This window comes from Pleurodeles waltl, chromosome 8, assembly GCF_031143425.1.
Source record: "Pleurodeles waltl isolate 20211129_DDA chromosome 8, aPleWal1.hap1.20221129, whole genome shotgun sequence".
NCBI lineage: Eukaryota > Metazoa > Chordata > Amphibia > Caudata > Salamandridae > Pleurodeles > Pleurodeles waltl.
The window spans coordinates 1,084,014,111-1,084,031,610 of NC_090447.1; the positions used below are offsets into that span (position 1 = coordinate 1,084,014,111).

Sequence of the window (17,500 nt, forward strand, 5' to 3'; positions counted from 1 at the left end):
TCTGCCTTAGGAGTAACTTATCTACTACTTCATATTATTCCAAACAGGTGTAATATTAAATGAGAATAAATAGAGTTATGAGTGTAAATGTATGTTTTATGAGCTTCCTTAAATTGTTGTTTCAGTGTATTTTCCTTTCCATCTTGACTGACCTTTCTTTCAATAGATTGTCTGTTATTTGCCTATTTTGCTCTCCTTATTCTCCTATGTTCAGGTTCGACCCCAATGTGCTTTTCCACGTTTCTTAGCTACCATATTGATTTACCAACTATGTATTAAAGACAAAGAAGTATTAGCTCACATCAAAATCATGTGTTTAGACAGCTGCTTGTACAAATCGACGACAATGTGCATCCTTCACTGTGCCATTCTCTCTTATCTCTAAATGCCTTTTATGTTTTTTTATAACATAAAACCCTTAACACATTCGGGGCATGATGTATCGAACGCTTTTACCCATTCGGTGTCTATTTGAAATGCATTGACACTTAAGGACCACAGTTACCAAATCATGTATAACTTCTGTAAAGAATATTCTTGACCCAGGGACTCTGATCCTGTACAGAATTATTTGGAAAACTCTCTAGGACCCTGCCAACATTTCCGAGTGTGACGGCCATTCTAAGCAACACTCCCAGACAAAACCAATGCTTATTATTAGTATGACAATAATGCACTTAATGCAGTAGCACACTTTAATATGGAGAGAATTTGTTCCTGTACCCTGGATACACCTTTAAACAATTTATGCTGGCTCCCTGGCACTGCTTAGATGGAGCATGTTTGCCTTAGTTGCTCATTGAAATTGTTGCAAATCTGGATCCTTACCTTTCTCACCTCCTATGGCATGACATACCCAACTATGCTTAATCACATAACAGGATATGTTGAATCCCTGGTTCAAATTGGGCTTTTAACACACTGTTTATCACAGCATCGAAGACTCAACTGAGGTTTGTGTTGTAAATACAAAATCTCATCTCCCTTCCCTATAGAAAGCCCCCAGGGATCCATATAGAAATTAGCCTTTGAAGGAATAAGTTACATTCTACTTGTCCTTTGAAACTACTAAATGTACTTTCAGCACAACCAAACCCTTGGTGAAGCAATGTTCTTGTTAGGTAACAGAGAGAGCAAAATGTTTGAAAATCGAAGAAGACATTTTCTACTTTCATTAAACAATTTAAAATGTATATAGTCATGTAGGTAGCCCATCAGGGCAGCTCTTTGAGCTACCTTGATGGGCTATCCAATGAGATAGGCAGTGCTATGCAGGTCGTACATTTAAATTCTTGCAAACATTACCCAGCCTTTTTATCTTCTGAATTTGGTCAATTGAGTTCATTTGAGCTGGATGATCGCATTAGATTATTTATAGGAATTAGAAAAGTGGGAACTATTAAGAACAGCACTACGTAAAATTCTAGCTATTACTTTCAATGTCCACATAATAATGCTCTTTTATAGCAATTTATTTGATAGATCCTAACCAATGACATTTTCTGGTTATAGTACACTTTGCAAAGTTCACCATCTTGCTCTCACTATGTGCTGCTCATGAATGACATCCTTTAAATGATATCCCCAATGATTTCATCAATGACATCTTGCAAACTCTTTTCCATCATTGAATTGTTGCATGAAGAAAATAATATGAACTTCACAAATGCTGGAGCATTTTCATCCTTCGCAGGAATCAATGCTCAACTAGGGCAACAGACCTTTGGACCCTGCGACAGGGTGTGGTAGAACCATGCAACTCAATTTCAATACAAACCAGCTATGTTAAACAATATGGCCCATTTGGCCATATAAGGACAATTCCAATCAGGAATAAAGTTAAGAGATTTATTACGAAGTTAAGCTCAAAGTAATGTAGACAACTCTCAAAACAAAATTATAATGATACAGAATCACCAAGGGTTGCCCATGATGACATAATAAGTTCAGGTGAACTAACAATAATAAAACTAATCATTCAATTTGAAAAGTGCAAAACATTAACAGAATTATTTGGGATATAGAAATCACATATTGCTCAGGCTTAGCAAGTCAGTTTCAAATCATCAAAGTTATGGTTTTCAGCTGAGCAAGGGAAAACCCTACCATAACCAAATTAGGGATTGGCATGTGTGGAGCGGAACATATGCGGGCAAAAGACAAAAAGAACAAAAAGAGCAAAAAGAAATTTGGAAAAAGGAAGTCTTGGGCAACAAGGTATTAACTTAGGTGGGCAAAAGATAAGTAAAAAGGGCAAGCATCAGCATGTCCGAAGCTCGATCAAGAGTCTTCTGCAAGGGTTCGGGAGAAAAATCTTTAAGTCTCAGCAGGGCATCTCAAGGGGGAAAGCAGAGAGCAACATATCTCGTCCAGGGGCTCAGCATTCAGGAATTCTTCATGAGTAAGGGTTCTGGTTGAAGAACATTCGGAAATCTGAAGAATAAACCAAAGAACAACTGGTCAACGGCATGTTGAAGTTTATAAAGCAATCTGATTCACTCTGAAAGACAGTCCATATTACTTTGAAGGGGCATCACCCAATAGTAATCGATCACAGGACTGCAGGTTGCAACATCAACATCCATTCCTAGTTGTGTCATGGGACCCTCATCCATCCATGAAGCTCCACACAGGATTGAAAGATTTGTATACTTTGTTAGTCAGGATGTTTCAAACTCAAGGACACTATTACAATATGACTAAACAACAGGGGTTTATTAACAAAGCTAGTCTTTTCATGGGGACAAAGCCTGAAAGAAAGCTCTAATTCTGAAAATGAATCTGCATTTCTTGCACAGACATTAATTACAAAAATAACAGGTCAGTCTAATGCTAGTGAGTTTAAGCAATACATGTAATTAATACATTTTAATAAACACAATTCTAACATTCAAACTTATGAATTCAACATTAACATTGGTTCGATAATTTGCATTCATTTTAAACGCAAGACTACTATTGCATTTTAATTGATATAAATTGATATAAAGCAAGTCTGCATTTATTTTTTTTGCACACATATTTAAACATTAATCATTAGAAATCGAATATCTTTTCAATACTTTCTGTTAGTCTAAGGTCTAAATTATAACATAATATCAATTAAATCTTGCAAACATTTGATTTATAAGGCATACCACTAGGGTTTCTAACACTTGTTTAAACACATGCACAGTTAAAATAGCGTCTACATTCAAACTCTCAGTACTTTGGTTAACATAATGCATATATTGTCTAGTACTGATGACATTTGTGATATGAGGGACAGCACTAAAATTTCAACTACATCACAAACAATTATTTGAAGTAATAACAAGTGGAATGTTGGTGGTTTGCATAAAATACATTGATCGCTTACATGATGACAACTTCCTTATATGTGCATCCTTCAATGCTTTGCTTAGGAAACAGCCTTTACCAGTATCACTCAGTATCCAAATCCAACTAGCCATATGCATAAGCTGCAGTTTGTATTTCATTCTGTCTAGTGGACTGTCATTTGGGGGGTGAAAGATACCATTTCACCCAAGGAGTTTTATGGGATGTGGAAAACACCCTGTTAAAACATATGTGTCTGCTTGCACCTTTTACTTCTGGTAGGAGCAGCAGGGAAAGGTGTGTAGATAAAAGCCTGGAATAAGGAACTTCATGCAATGGGTAATTACAGTGCCCAGTAATTCTGAGTCCATTATAATTTTCCCTGTGTCAAACTTGAACATTCAAATTAGCTAGTAATTAGGATGGTGATACAGCCACAAACTGTGTTTTTGGTCCACTCATCTCCACCTCCAAATACGTGGGGGCCAAAGATGAACTTTCTTACATCCCTTTGCAGTTGTGTAACAAAGTTTGCCCAACGCATGACACACTCCATGTTTGGGTTTAGTAGAAAATAAAACACTTTATTAAACAGGTAAAAGATAAAAGGCATACCTGCTGGAACTGATGCTATGAAATTCCTTTAAATCATCATCCATGCAAAAACTGTGTCATAACCTGTTACTTATTCAATGTCAATGTCAAACACAAATTAAACATGTTTACCAGCTCCCCACAATTTTGTACATACTACATATGTATGTGCTGCATGTTGTGCAAATAGTGCATCCCTTTCTCACACACTGTATTTTCACCTACCCTTTCTCCCATTGTTAAGTTTCAGAGGTGCAGTTCAAATTAATCACTTGTAAGCACAGTGGGCATGAATAGTCAATTTGTGCCAACATTGGTGCCATAGATACTGTCATTGCTGATGTCACACATGATCTCACCATATTGTAATTTGAGATCTCAATAGTCATGTCATGGAATGTATAATTTGAGACATTATCAGTGATATTGTGTGCAAAGTAATAAGCAGCATATCCAAGGTATGACGGGTTGCTGTAATAACCCACTTTTGCCTTTCTCGTCAGGGGTACAAAATTGGACGGGGTGTTGAACAGCGGCAAAACTTGGTGTTCAAAGACCCAATCGGCAGATAATAAAAAACATATATAACAAAAAAGCGGTGCTCCCATAAGGGAAAACACCCAATCCCTCAATCTAAAAAAAACAGGTTAATCAGACAAAGCTACAAACATAGAGGCACACGCTGAAGTAAATTAGTACATATCTTCCGTTAATTATTTGAAGCCCATATGGAAATATCTTGATCATGTAACAATGAAATATCAACGTCCAAAACACCTTAACATGAGAATAATCTGATTTTATAACAAACATAAACAAAACGTTGCAGTGTAATTCAACCAGTTTGTAATTTATTTGTTCCAAACATAAATCTTGTCCTCCTAAATGTATGGATGATGCATTCCAAATGTACCTTAACCAACACTAAGGGAATAACCCCACAACGCCCTCAGGGCTAGAATCACAGCAAAAAAGAACCTAATGTAACTATACAATTTTTTATATTTACAACTGTAATAAACATGAACCCTTCACCATAGTGTCCTAGGAATGGAGACCAAATGTTACAAATCACCTCACTGTAAATGTTCTAAACAATACAAATAATAATTCAGTAATATTCTTGTGATTTATAAAACTTGTAGTCCATTGGCATGCCACAATTATATAAACTTTTAGTATAACAAAGAATTTAATATGCTCATATTGTGCAGATCCCAAAAAGCTCAAGTAAAAAGGTGTAATGAACCATGCACACACATGTGCAACAGAACCTTGTGATAGCATCAAAAGAAAAGTCTCAACTATTCTCAAAAACCTACCTGATACAATATCAGTTTTATAGTCAACTACCAAGTTCACAAGTCTTATCAGGTGAGCTCCAACATAATGCCCCAGGTTGCATCAGCTGTCAAAATTCAAATCAAAGATGCTAAATCAGTCCAACGTACCATGTGATAATGTTACTATCTATTCAGTGTTATCGTGAACCTCAATTCCTCACTGTGCTTAAATGTTTCAATGTGACAATAATATTATTGAAAACATGCACAAAGTGCATTTGCAACAGAAATATAAAAGTAACCTTAACCAATAACTGATAAATGAGTACATTGCCCGACAATACAGTACGAAAACCATTCATACTAATGTGTATAGACAAGAATAAAATTGCTTTTGGCGCCATTGGCGTAGTGAAAATGTTATTGTTTCATAATAGGTGGGAAGAAGACATAACCAGTATCATGTATATCATAAAGAGACCGTAGTTAATTAATATGCTGAGCAACTCACCTCATCGGTAAAACAAGTACATTGAAACCACGAATGGAGGTTGTGAGTACGCTCCCACTTTCAATTTCGGAAAGAACCTCCTTTAAAGAGACCATAGAAGTAAAGGAAGGACTTATCCATACAACTTTCCTTGTCAGCCATCTTACGTGTATATCATCAATGCATTCCCCGTAGGTGGAATCACAAAATGAAATTAATGGCCTCCTACGCCAGACAAATATGAAATATAATAAAATCTGAATCATGCCTGCGCCTTCAAATGCGAGAACCAGTCCCCCGTGGATGTAGTGCCAAAACAAGATATGTCGCCTCTTTCGCTGAAGAATCATAAAACGCCCATAACATGGGAATCAGCTGATTGGCAGTCATATACAAAGAATAACTAGAGTGTAACTGTAAAAATTCCAAGCAGTTAAGAAATTATTTTTCAATCCCCAATAACAACAGATTGCGTTACAGCTTAGTTCCCCAAAGCAAATTAGCAGTTCTTCCATTTATCTGCAATAAATACCATTCTCTAATTGTCATTAGGTGAGTGTTGGGACAGAAAAGTCCTTCAGATGGTGAAGTGCACCCCTGTCCTGTGTGCCCCAAAGGTAAACACATCTAGATCCCTGATGCTGATATTTGTTCTCATGGGAATACCCAGACCATGTGTGTGTGTGCAGTGAGATAGGCCACTGCGGTCTATTTGGACCAGAGGGGAGCTTAGGAGCTAAGCAGCAGAAACACACTGGGGGCAAACACAGTGGCTCATTAATTTATAGTTCTGCTGCTGTGTGCTCAACTCACTCTTGCCCTACATTAATTTAGTGGGTAGTGCTGTGCAGTTTGTGTGTGCCTGTGGCTGTTACAATAAAGGGAAGATGCAGTTCGGTACAGTGTGTGTATAGTATAAACATGTGTTGGGTGTATGTGTGCCTGTGAATGGTAGAATACATAAATGATGTAGTGCTGTGCAGTGCTTGTATGTTGTATGCATGTAATGGGTGTATGTGCCTGCGAACTTTACAATACATGGAAACATCTGATTTCAATTTTGGGAGACCCAGATTTAACTGGAGGACTTAAGGGGGTAGAGGACCCTGCCACCAGGCAGATTTAAGGATTGCTGCTTTCCTGTGAGATGGATGAGACGCAATGGGAGGAAGCACATGTCAAAGGGTGCTCTTTGATTCAGAGAAAGGTCACTAGCAAACGGTCTCAGCACATCTAAGGAAGGAGAATCATAAACAGTATGTTGGAAAATGGGTTATTAGTAAGGGCAGGTAGGTACCTACACCTAGCAACAAGCCACTAACCTCCACCTAGGTACAGTTAGGTCTCAGTAAATTAATCCCAGCTCAACCCTTGGTAGCTTGGCAACGAGCGTCAAGGCTTAACTTAGGAGACAGTGTGTAAAGCATTCAAATATCACAAAACAGTAATTAAATAAAACACAGGAAACAGTTTAAAAATCCAAAACCAATTTATAAAAATAGTTTATATTTTTATCTTTAAAATGACACAAAAACGATTAAAATCGGTTCAGGGGAACCGGAGATATTAATTTTTAAAGAATTATTATTTTTCTAGCGCTTAGAAACAAAAAGCGCCAATCGGGTCATCTGGTTGCACCAGGACCGGGGCAAAGTCAAAGTTTCAGGCCGACCGCGATGGAGCCCTGCTCGGCTACAAGTCGCGGGAGGCCTCGGTTAAAAAGTTACCTTCTGACTTAGTCTTTATTTTGAAGTTTTTCTTCCCCGGGACGAACCTGCCTGTTGAATCCGACCTCCTGGAGCACTTGTCCGGATACGCGATGTGGGTTTCCTCGGTGGTGATTTTTACCTTCGGACTTAGTCGTTTTTTCGAGATGAAAATCCTTCGACCGGGGTAAACCTGGATCTTGATCCGACGTCCGTGGAGCCCTTCTCGGATACGATGGCTGGGAGGTCCCGGTCAACTTTTTACCTTCGGACTTAGTCTCTTTTTCGGATGTTTTTCTTCACCGGGACGAACCACGAAGTCAGGCCGGGTCGCGGTTGAGGCAAGCCGGCTAGAATTTCCGCGGCGGGTCGGTCCCTCTCTGGAGCTTTTTTACAAAAATTTTCAAATCTTCTCCAAACTTCTGGGGCTTCACCCAGATGTTCTTTTAAGGTTCTTTTGGGGTCCACAGCTCACCCCAAGGGTCCAGAAGTTCTGTGATGGTCCTTGGGGGGTGCGGACTTCAACTCCCAGAATGCACCTGGCGCAAACTCCTTTTTGGCCACTGGACAGTGGTCAGCTGGTCACTTTTTCAGGAGTTGGTGCAGGGGACTCTGGATAGCAATTTTTCACCTGTAGCAAACAGGGAGTCCCTCCTTGAACCAGTTGAAGCCAGGCAAAGTCCTTCTTGTGGTGAAGCCCAAGTGTGCAGCTGGTGCAGTCCTTCTGAGTGCAGGTTCCAGGTGCAGGCCAGGGGTCCAGCAGGGCAGTCCTTCGTCTCCTTTAGTTCCTTCTTCTTGAAATTTGGTGGGGATCTGAGGCGTGGGTGCAGGTCTGCCAGTTTTATCCTTGCTCCTGGGTGAAAAGCAGGGGGGCCCTGGTTCTCCAATCAGGGACAGGGTCGTCCCCCTGTGATGACCACTTCCTGGGAAGTGTGGCAAAAATCCATCCCAGAAGGCAACAGTCTCTAAAAATCCAACATGGATGAATCTGATTTTTGGAGGTTACATCTGGCTGAGCCCACCCACTGGTGTGGCTAAAAATCATAAACACACCCCTCTCCTGCCCTCTCTTAATCTAATCAAGGGGGCACCTAATTGTCTGGGGTTGCAGGATGTGGGGGTGTTGCTGGGTGCTGCAAATGTCCTTCTCTGCCTTTGAAGACCAGTCTGGCAGCCCTCCCCCTTCCTGCCTCACCATCTGCTGAGGGGAGATTCTATCCCCCAAGCACATTCCTTTGTGTGAAGCCAGGCCACTTCACACCTCATCAAGGCAGCCTGACAGAAGCTGCTGAAGGCTGGCCAATCAGAGCACAGCAGCAAAAACAATGCAGAGCTGAAATTGGCAACTTTTTAAGTAAAGTCTAAACTTTTTACCTGAACAAGTTATATTAAATCCAACAACTGGAAGTTGTGGGATTTATTACAACAATTAATTTGATACCAAATTCTTGGTATGTAACATTTAAGGAGACTTTAAAATTTAAAATAAAGTCTGCCCATTCTAGCCTATGAAGGCCATTTACTTCAATGAGGGAAAAACAAATTTGGCTGTTTTTACCTCACCAGGGCTTATAAATCTATTTTTATAAAGTCCCTGCTTATAGTTACATGGCACCCAGCCCTAGGGGCACATAGGGCACACCTTAGGGGTGACTTATATGTAAAAATAAGGTAGTTTAAGACTTTGGAAGTACCTTTAATTCCAAAGTCGAATTTGCATATAACTTTAATTTAAAAGCAGCCAGCAAGGCAGGCTTGCTTTTAAAATGACACTGGGCACCTCAGCAGTGCACCTAGGTGTGCACCACCTATGCTGTGGTCCCTAAACCTACATGCCCTACCATATACTAGGGACTTATAGTTAGGTTAACTTAGCCAATTATAATTAGCCTAATTTGCATATCCATTTTACACAGAGCACAGGCCCTGGGACTGGTTAGCAGTACCCAGGGCACCATCAAAGTCAGGAAAAAAACAGCAAAAAGAGGAAAATGGGGGCAAAAAGTTATGGAGCCTCTGCAATCAGCCCTGTTTTCTCACACAACCCCCCCCCAGCCCACACGCCCAGGAGACTCAGCCCAACCCTGGGAGAGTCTTCCTGGCTTGTTAGGCGAGGAAGACAGTGAAGAAAACTGGCTGTCCCTTTGCGGGGCCTACTCTGCCTTATATCCTCCTGTCAGGGTCACTCCCTATGGGTAGTGAAGCCATCCCAACAGTAAAAGGACCCAACTCAAACTGAAACTTTCCTCTAGGGGGGTCTTCCTCCTTTCTCTCTGCCAACTTGGGTAGTGAGGTGCCCACCTCCCCTACTCCAAACTTTGCTAGGGCAACACCTAGCTTACCCAAAGAGGTCACCCAACACTTGAGCAACCCCACCATGACCAATAGGGTCAGGGGGCCTACTTTGCTATTGGCCCTGGGGTCTGCCTCCCAGGCCAAGTACAGTGCTGCCAGGAAGGCTAGCACCCAGCAGAGGCTACTGACAGCTGTCAGTACCCAGAACCACACCCTAAGCTCCCCACTGACAGGTGGCTGAGCTGCTTTAGGGGCATCTTTGGGGTCCTGGCACCCCTCTTGCTGTCTAGAGTGGGGGGCTACCACCTCCTGTGGCAGACACCCTCCTTCCACTCTCCCTTCTGTCAGTGCAGGGACAACACCCTGCATCTGAACAGCTGCCTGACTATTCAGGACTTCCTTGGGGTCAGGGGAGGCCTAACCAGTGCCAATTCTGGGCTCCCCCCCTACTGGGGCAGAAGGCCTTTGGCTCCCTGGAACTCTCTTTAAGAGTGGCCTACCCTTCTTTTTCTTCTTTCCTTTTCTTGGGGACCCCTGTCTCCTAACTGTAGGGACTGACTCCCCAGGACTTTGGGTTGGGGGGGCGCCCTGGGCGACCACCCCATCTGTGACCAGACTCACCTCTGGGAGGTCATTGCCCAGGATACAATCTAGGGGAAGGTCAGCACTGACTACCACCCTAATCCAGTCAAGGATACCCTCCCTCTCTAGGGGCACTATGGCTACAGGTTTGGAGGTGACCTCCCCTGTGGCTATCCTGACTTTCTTTGTCTTTCCTGGGACATACATGTCTGGGGTCACTAACCGGTCACTCACTATAGTGTGACTGGCACAGGTGTCTCTCAGGCCAGTGGTAGGGATCCCATTCACTTGAATGTGGTGGAAGTGCCTACTCCCACCCTCAGGGATCACCAGCTTACCATCTGGTCCTGTCTCCCAGCTCAATGCTAGGAGGACTTCATCATCTGAGGAATCCTCCTCTATGGCTACACTGGACAGCCCAGTGCTAACCACCTTCTTTGGACAGGCTGCATCTCCTCTGAAGTGACCTGTCTGCTGACAGTCAAAGCAAGCCCTACTGTCCAAGAGCTTTTTTAACCCTGGGTCTAACTGTCTCTGCTGGTCAGATTGGGAGTGGGATTTACTCTCCTCCTTCTTAGGGTTCTTGGGTACAGAGGGAGTCTCTGTGGTGGGCTTACCACCTCCCTCCTTAGGTGTTTGGGGACCTGTCCCCCCCTTCTTGGAGTCTCCCCCCTGGGACTTGACAACCACCCTGGTTCTCAACCACTCATCAGCTGCCTCCCCTAGTTCTCTAGGGTTGGTCTGCTTAGAGTCCACTAGATGCTGGCGTAACCTTTCTTGGGTACAATTGGTCAAGATGTGCTCTCTCATGATCAGATTGTATAACCCCTCATAAGTATCTACTTTGTTACCAATAATCCAGCCCTCTAGTGCCTTTAGTGAAATGTCCACAAAGTCAACCCAAGACTGGGTACTGACCTTCTGGGTGTCCCTGAACTTCATTCTATATTGCTCTGGGGTCAGACCAAACTTCTTGGCTAAGCACCTCTTCATACTAGGGTATGAATCTGCCTCCTCCCCCCTTAAGGTCAGAAGCCTATCCCTCCCTGAGTTGGGGACCAACTCCCACAAAAGGGAACCCCAGTATTGAGGCCTAACCCTTCTCATTTGGAGTGCCCTCTCAAAGGCCCCCAGCCACTTATCTATGTCATCCCCCTCTACATAGGCAGGAACCACCCCTTTGGGTAATCTGGGGCAAACTCCCCCACCCATGGACACCTCAGCTTCTTTATCGCTGCCTCCATCTCTTTTCTCTTTGTGTGCCCACTTTTTCTTTTCTAGGGCCAGCTTGTCTGCTTCCAAAGCTATGTATGCTAGCTGGGCCTCCAGCTCTCTTTCTCTGATGGATGGGTTCTCTCCTCCTGAAAGGATCCCCTTCCTACCACTAGCTTTGGGTCTGCCCCTAGTGACTGTATCTACTGAGGACCGTTCTTCCTCATCCTCACTTAGGCTCAGATGCCTTCCCTCCCCTGAGTGGTTAGAGCTTGCATCCTCCCTTCTTTCTCCCTCCTCTGGAGCTTCTTCTGACTCTACCTCTTGGGCCTCATCCCATGCTGTCAGGGATGTGATCAGGATTTGCTTCCTGAGATCAGTGGTTGCAGGCAACCCTCTTTCAATACACAACCCCCTAAGCTGGACTACTGTCAGTGTGGGTAGGCTAGCCAGATCAAGCTCCATGGTTCCCTAGTTTTGTGTCAACAAAAACTTTTTGCAAAAATTGAAAACAATAATTTAGAAAAATTACAAAAATTCAATAATTGAAATTAATCCAAATTAATAATTAATAAAAAAAAATAAAAAAAATTAAAAACATTTTTTTTTGCACTAAGACAATTTAAAGGATTTTTAATTTGTTTTACTTAAAACTGTAACGTGATACTGAACACAAGTACAGGATCCCACTGCTGCCACCAAAAATGTTGGAAAATGGGTTATTAGTAAGGGCAGGTAGGTACCTACACCTAGCAACAAGCCACTAACCTCCACCTAGGTACAGTTAGGTCTCAGTAAATTAATCCCAGCTCAACCCTTGGTAGCTTGGCAATGAGCGTCAAGGCTTAACTTAGGAGACAGTGTGTAAAGCATTCAAATATCACAAAACAGTAATTAAATAAAACACAGGAAACAGTTTAAAAATCCAAAACCAATTTATAAAAATAGTTTATATTTTTATCTTTAAAATGACACAAAAACGATTAAAATCGGTTCAGGGGAACCGGAGATATGAATTTTTAAAGAATTATTATTTTTCTAGCGCTTAGAAACAAAAAGCGCCAATCGGGTCATCTGGTTGCACCAGGACCGGGGCAAAGTCAAAGTTTCAGGCCGACCGCGATGGAGCCCTGCTCGGCTACAAGTCGCGGGAGGCCTCGGTTAAAAAGTTACCTTCTGACTTAGTCTTTATTTTGAAGTTTTTCTTCCCCGGGACGAACCTGCCTGTTGAATCCGACCTCCTGGAGCCCTTGTCCGGATACGCGATGTGGGTTTCCTCGGTGGTGATTTTTACCTTCGGACTTAGTCGTTTTTTCGAGATGAAAATCCTTCGACCGGGGTAAACCTGGATCTTGATCCGACGTCCGTGGAGCCCATCTCGGATACGATGGCTGGGAGGTCCCGGTCAACTTTTTACCTTCGGACTTAGTCTCTTTTTCGGATGTTTTTCTTTACCGGGACGAACCACGAAGTCAGGCCGGGTCGCGGTTGAGGCAAGCCGGCTAGAATTTCCGCGGCGGGTCGGTCCCTCTCTGGAGCTTTTTTACAAAAATTTTCAAATCTTCTCCAAACTTCTGGGGCTTCACCCAGATGTTCTTTTAAGGTTCTTTTGGGGTCCACAGCTCACCCCAAGGGTCCAGAAGTTCTGTGATGGTCCTTGGGGGGTGCGGACTTCAACTCCCAGAATGCACCTGGCGCAAACTCCTTTTTGGCCACTGGACAGTGGTCAGCTGGTCACTTTTTCAGGAGTTGGTGCAGGGGACTCTGGATAGCAATTTTTCACCTGTAGCAAACAGGAAGTCCCTCCTTGAACCAGTTGAAGCCAGGCAAAGTCCTTCTTGTGGTGAAGCCCAAGTGTGCAGCTGGTGCAGTCCTTCTGAGTGCAGGTTCCAGGTGCAGGCCAGGGGTCCAGCAGGGCAGTCCTTCGTCTCCTTTAGTTCCTTCTTCTTGAAATTTGGTGGGGATCTGAGGCGTGGGTGCAGGTCTGCCAGTTTTATCCTTGCTCCTGGGTGAAAAGCAGGGGGGCCCTGGTTCTCCAATCAGGGACAGGGTCGTCCCCCTGTGATGACCACTTCCTGGGAAGTGTGGCAAAAATCCATCCCAGAAGGCAACAGTCTCTAAACATCCAACATGGATGAATCTGATTTTTGGAGGTTACATCTGGCTGAGCCCACCCACTGGTGTGGCTAAAAATCATAAACACACCCCTCTCCTGCCCTCTCCTAATCTAATCAAGGGGGCACCTAATTGTCTGGGGTTGCAGGATGTGGGGGTGTTGCTGGGTGCTGCAAATGTCCTTCTCTGCCTTTGAAGACCAGTTTGGCAGCCCTCCCCCTTCCTGCCTCACCATCTGCTGAGGGGAGATTCTCTCCCCCAAGCACATTCCTTTGTGTGAAGCCAGGCCACTTCACACCTCATCAAGGCAGCCTGACAGAAGCTGCTGAAGGCTGGCCAATCAGAGCACAGCAGCAAAAACAATGCACAGCTGAAATTGGCAACTTTTTAGGTAAAGTCTAAACTTTTTACCTGAACAAGTTATATTAAATCCAACAACTGGAAGTTGTGGGATTTATTACAACAATTAATTTGATACCAAATTCTTGGTATGTAACATTTAAGGAGACTTTAAAATTTAAAATAAAGTCTGCCCATTCTAGCCTATGAAGGCCATTTACTTCAATGAGGGAAAAACGAATTTGGCTGTTTTTACCTCACCAGGGCTTATAAATCTATTTTTATAAAGTCCCTGCTTATAGTTACATGGCACCCAGCCCTAGGGGCACATAGGACACACCTTAGGGGTGACTTATATGTAAAAATAAGGTAGTTTAAGACTTTGGAAGTACCTTTAATTCCAAAGTCGAATTTGCATATAACTTTAATTTAAAAGCAGCCAGCAAGGCAGGCTTGCTTTTAAAATGACACTGGGCACCTCAGCAGTGCACCTAGGTGTGCACCACCTATGCTGTGGTCCCTAAACCTACATGCCCTACCATATACTAGGGACTTATAGTTAGGTTAACTTAGCCAATTATAATTAGCCTAATTTGCATATCCATTTTACACAGAGCACAGGCCCTGGGACTGGTTAGCAGTACCCAGGGCACCATCAAAGTCAGGAAAACACCAGCAAAAAGAGGAAAATGGGGGCAAAAAGTTATGGGGCCTCTGCAATCAGCCCTGTTTTCTCACACAATAGGCCTGAGACGTTGGACTAACATTTTGATACATTTATCACTATTTCTGACATCCAGGTGTAAACCTCTAGTCACTCCCATGGGCTGTGTTATGAGGCTAACAGATTTCACTCCTACTGTTGTGGACTACTTTTTGGAGGAAGAGCAGGGCAGAGAAGAGGGCAGTTCAGAAGGAAGAAGACTTCCAACATAAACTTCAAAGACCTAGAACCCAAATCACATTTGTTGTCTGGAAATGGACTATAAGAATGGGACCTCAAGGCCCCAAAAGATATTATCTGTCAAGCAGCCAGTCAGGTTGTGTGCAGTGCAGAAGGCCTGCAAGACTTCTGCCTGTGGACAGGGCTGATGAATAAGGCCTGCCACTCTTCCAGCTGAATGAGGGGACATCACCCAGGGACATCAAGACCACCTGGCCCTGTAGCCTATTGCACCACTGCCTGCCTGCTTACAAGCCCAGTGTGCCCTATGTGAAAGAGGAGGACTGAAGCAAATGAGGTCTAGTGGGAGGGTTCTGTTGATTGGATTCCTGCATTGAGGTGTGATGAGATAGTGTTGTAGGGTTATTTTATCGCTTTGCATTGGCACATTTATTGAGGTTTGAGGCCCATGGCCTGTGCCCTTTTATCCAGATTTGTTTCATTTATTCCTTTTTATTATTTTAGCAAAAGCTTCATTTTAGTGGTGGTTTTATTATTTTTATCAGTTGCCCTTCCATGCAGAATTTGATATTAGTTCTTTTGCACAACATTTCATCTTGTGCTCAGTCCAAGGCCATACGTGGCGGTACATGAGTGTTTACTGAGTATTCAGGTCCAAAGAGGACATTGTTTACCATACGCAGAAAAGACATTTTATCACATCAGGACAGCTGTCAGAACTACAACATGTTTAATTATAAAACAATAGACTGACATAATCCAGGTTAGAGGGGAACATTCCAGCCAGTCAGCCATCTTATGCTGTATCCTCTCATTGCAGCACTGCTACACTTGCCTCTTCACTCCAACCAGTTGGGAGGACTGCCAGCAGACCAGCATGCTACCCCCCTCTCTATTATCCAGGTATGGGGATGGGCCTTCCTTGCAGAGACTAAGCATGGGCAGATATTGCTTTTAGATTCACTAGTGCGACAGAATGTCGGGCTTTTTATCTGTTTCTCATTTTTCATCATGTTGATAACAGTGTTGGGTTTTATCATCCTAATAACCGCATATTCATGCCTTTTTACATAGAATGCAGTTGTTTCAAGAAATATATATTGAACCAAGTCCTGCTTTTGTTTGTCTTTTAATGTAAGTGACTTGTCTAACTGAAAGAAAGAGGTAAGATGTGTTTCACCTCAACTTCCCTGAGAAGTGAAGAGTGTCATGTGTCAGGCTGCTACAAATAACCTTTACGTCTAGGTTTTGGTGAGGTGCTGCTAGCTAGCCCAAAGGGGAAGGCCGACAGTTACCAGATGGTGTGGGATAAGACCCAGTCCCGAATCCAGCAGTCTTGTCCCCATGGTGAGTTTCCTATGACAGCAACTGCTGTGTTGATCAGGTTATTGCCAATGTGCAGGGAAAGGTTTGCAACCCCCGTATGGCAGAGGAAGGCTGCTGTGTATTGAATTATGACCATTGCTGAGTCAGTGACCCTGTATACAGGATGGGGCCACTGTGATGAGTGCTGCCATGTCAATTGCCCTATGGCCTGTGTGAGAAGCAGAGTAGGCAATCCCATATGCCAGGTCGGGCGGCCATGAAGAAATGCTGCCGGGCCCTTCGGGCCAAAGCCCATTTGCAGAGCTAAGTAGGTGACTCCGTATGCCAGGTGGGACCACCCTGAAGATTGTAGCGGGTCATGGTCTGTGCACAGAGGAAGAACAGTGACCCCATGTGCCAGAGGGGTCACCGGGATAATGCAGGGAACATAGGCTGGTTGAGCCCATTGTTCATGGAAGGGCATCACCATGGTGACCCAGGCAAACCCAAGCCTCGACAGAGGACCGGCAACAGTAGTGTCACTGGCCCCCCACACCTGTGAGGAGAATGACTATGGAAGGAGCATTGAGAACCCTTTCATAAAGATTCAGAAAGGGACTCCTGAGACCCAGACTGACTACTAGTGGGGTTTAAACTGAATGTCATCTATAGTGAATGGAGAATAACCACATGCCTAGTGATAAGGGAGTGGAACCTGCCTATAAAGTACTAAAGCACTGACTTAAGGGAACTGTGTGTATTTTCAGTGTATGTCACATTTCACTTTGAGTTTGTATATAAATACTCTTTTTTCATAAAAGCAAGTAGTTGACTGGACAATCATTTATTGCTGCTGCTAAATATATTTTGAGTTTTGAGCCTATGTTCACCCTCCTATGTCTTTCACCCCCCCCCACCAGAAGCAAATTCTACTCGACCTCCACTACCACTGAGTCAAGTGCTGTAGGGGCATTCAAACCAGTTGCTAAGCATGCATAGCTCGTTGGGCACTGGGACATCAGGAGTAAAAGGCCTCAACCCCCACAGCTGGGCCCAGCAGCTCCTGCTTGCTCTGTGGCCCTCTGCACAGAGTACTCACAGGGTGCGAATTGTATAGCACGCAATTTGCCAATAATGTAGATCCACAGCACTTCAGATAGATATCTTTTATTGACTTAGGTGAAACTGTATTGCTATCCAGTGCAGAGGACATCCAACACCTACATGTATGGTGAGTCAGAGAGGGACAGGTCTAAAAATTGTGCATGTTTATCCTTCACCAAACAAACAAAAATATCTGGCTATGGATCACACGCACTCTTTTGGCTTAATCACATTGGATGGGAACAGAATAGAC

At 43.4% G+C, this 17,500-nt stretch overlaps 1 long non-coding RNA gene across 1 annotated transcript in view; it reads right to left on the bottom strand.

Annotated features, from left to right (window-relative positions):
• Positions 1–1,870: 1,870 nt before the first annotated feature.
• Positions 1,871–17,500, bottom strand: part of LOC138249187 (uncharacterized) — a 77,569-nt gene continuing 61,939 nt past the window's right edge. The window contains exon 3 of the long non-coding RNA XR_011194767.1: positions 1,871–2,433. This is a non-coding gene — a long non-coding RNA (uncharacterized lncRNA). The remainder of the gene's footprint in view (positions 2,434–17,500) is intronic.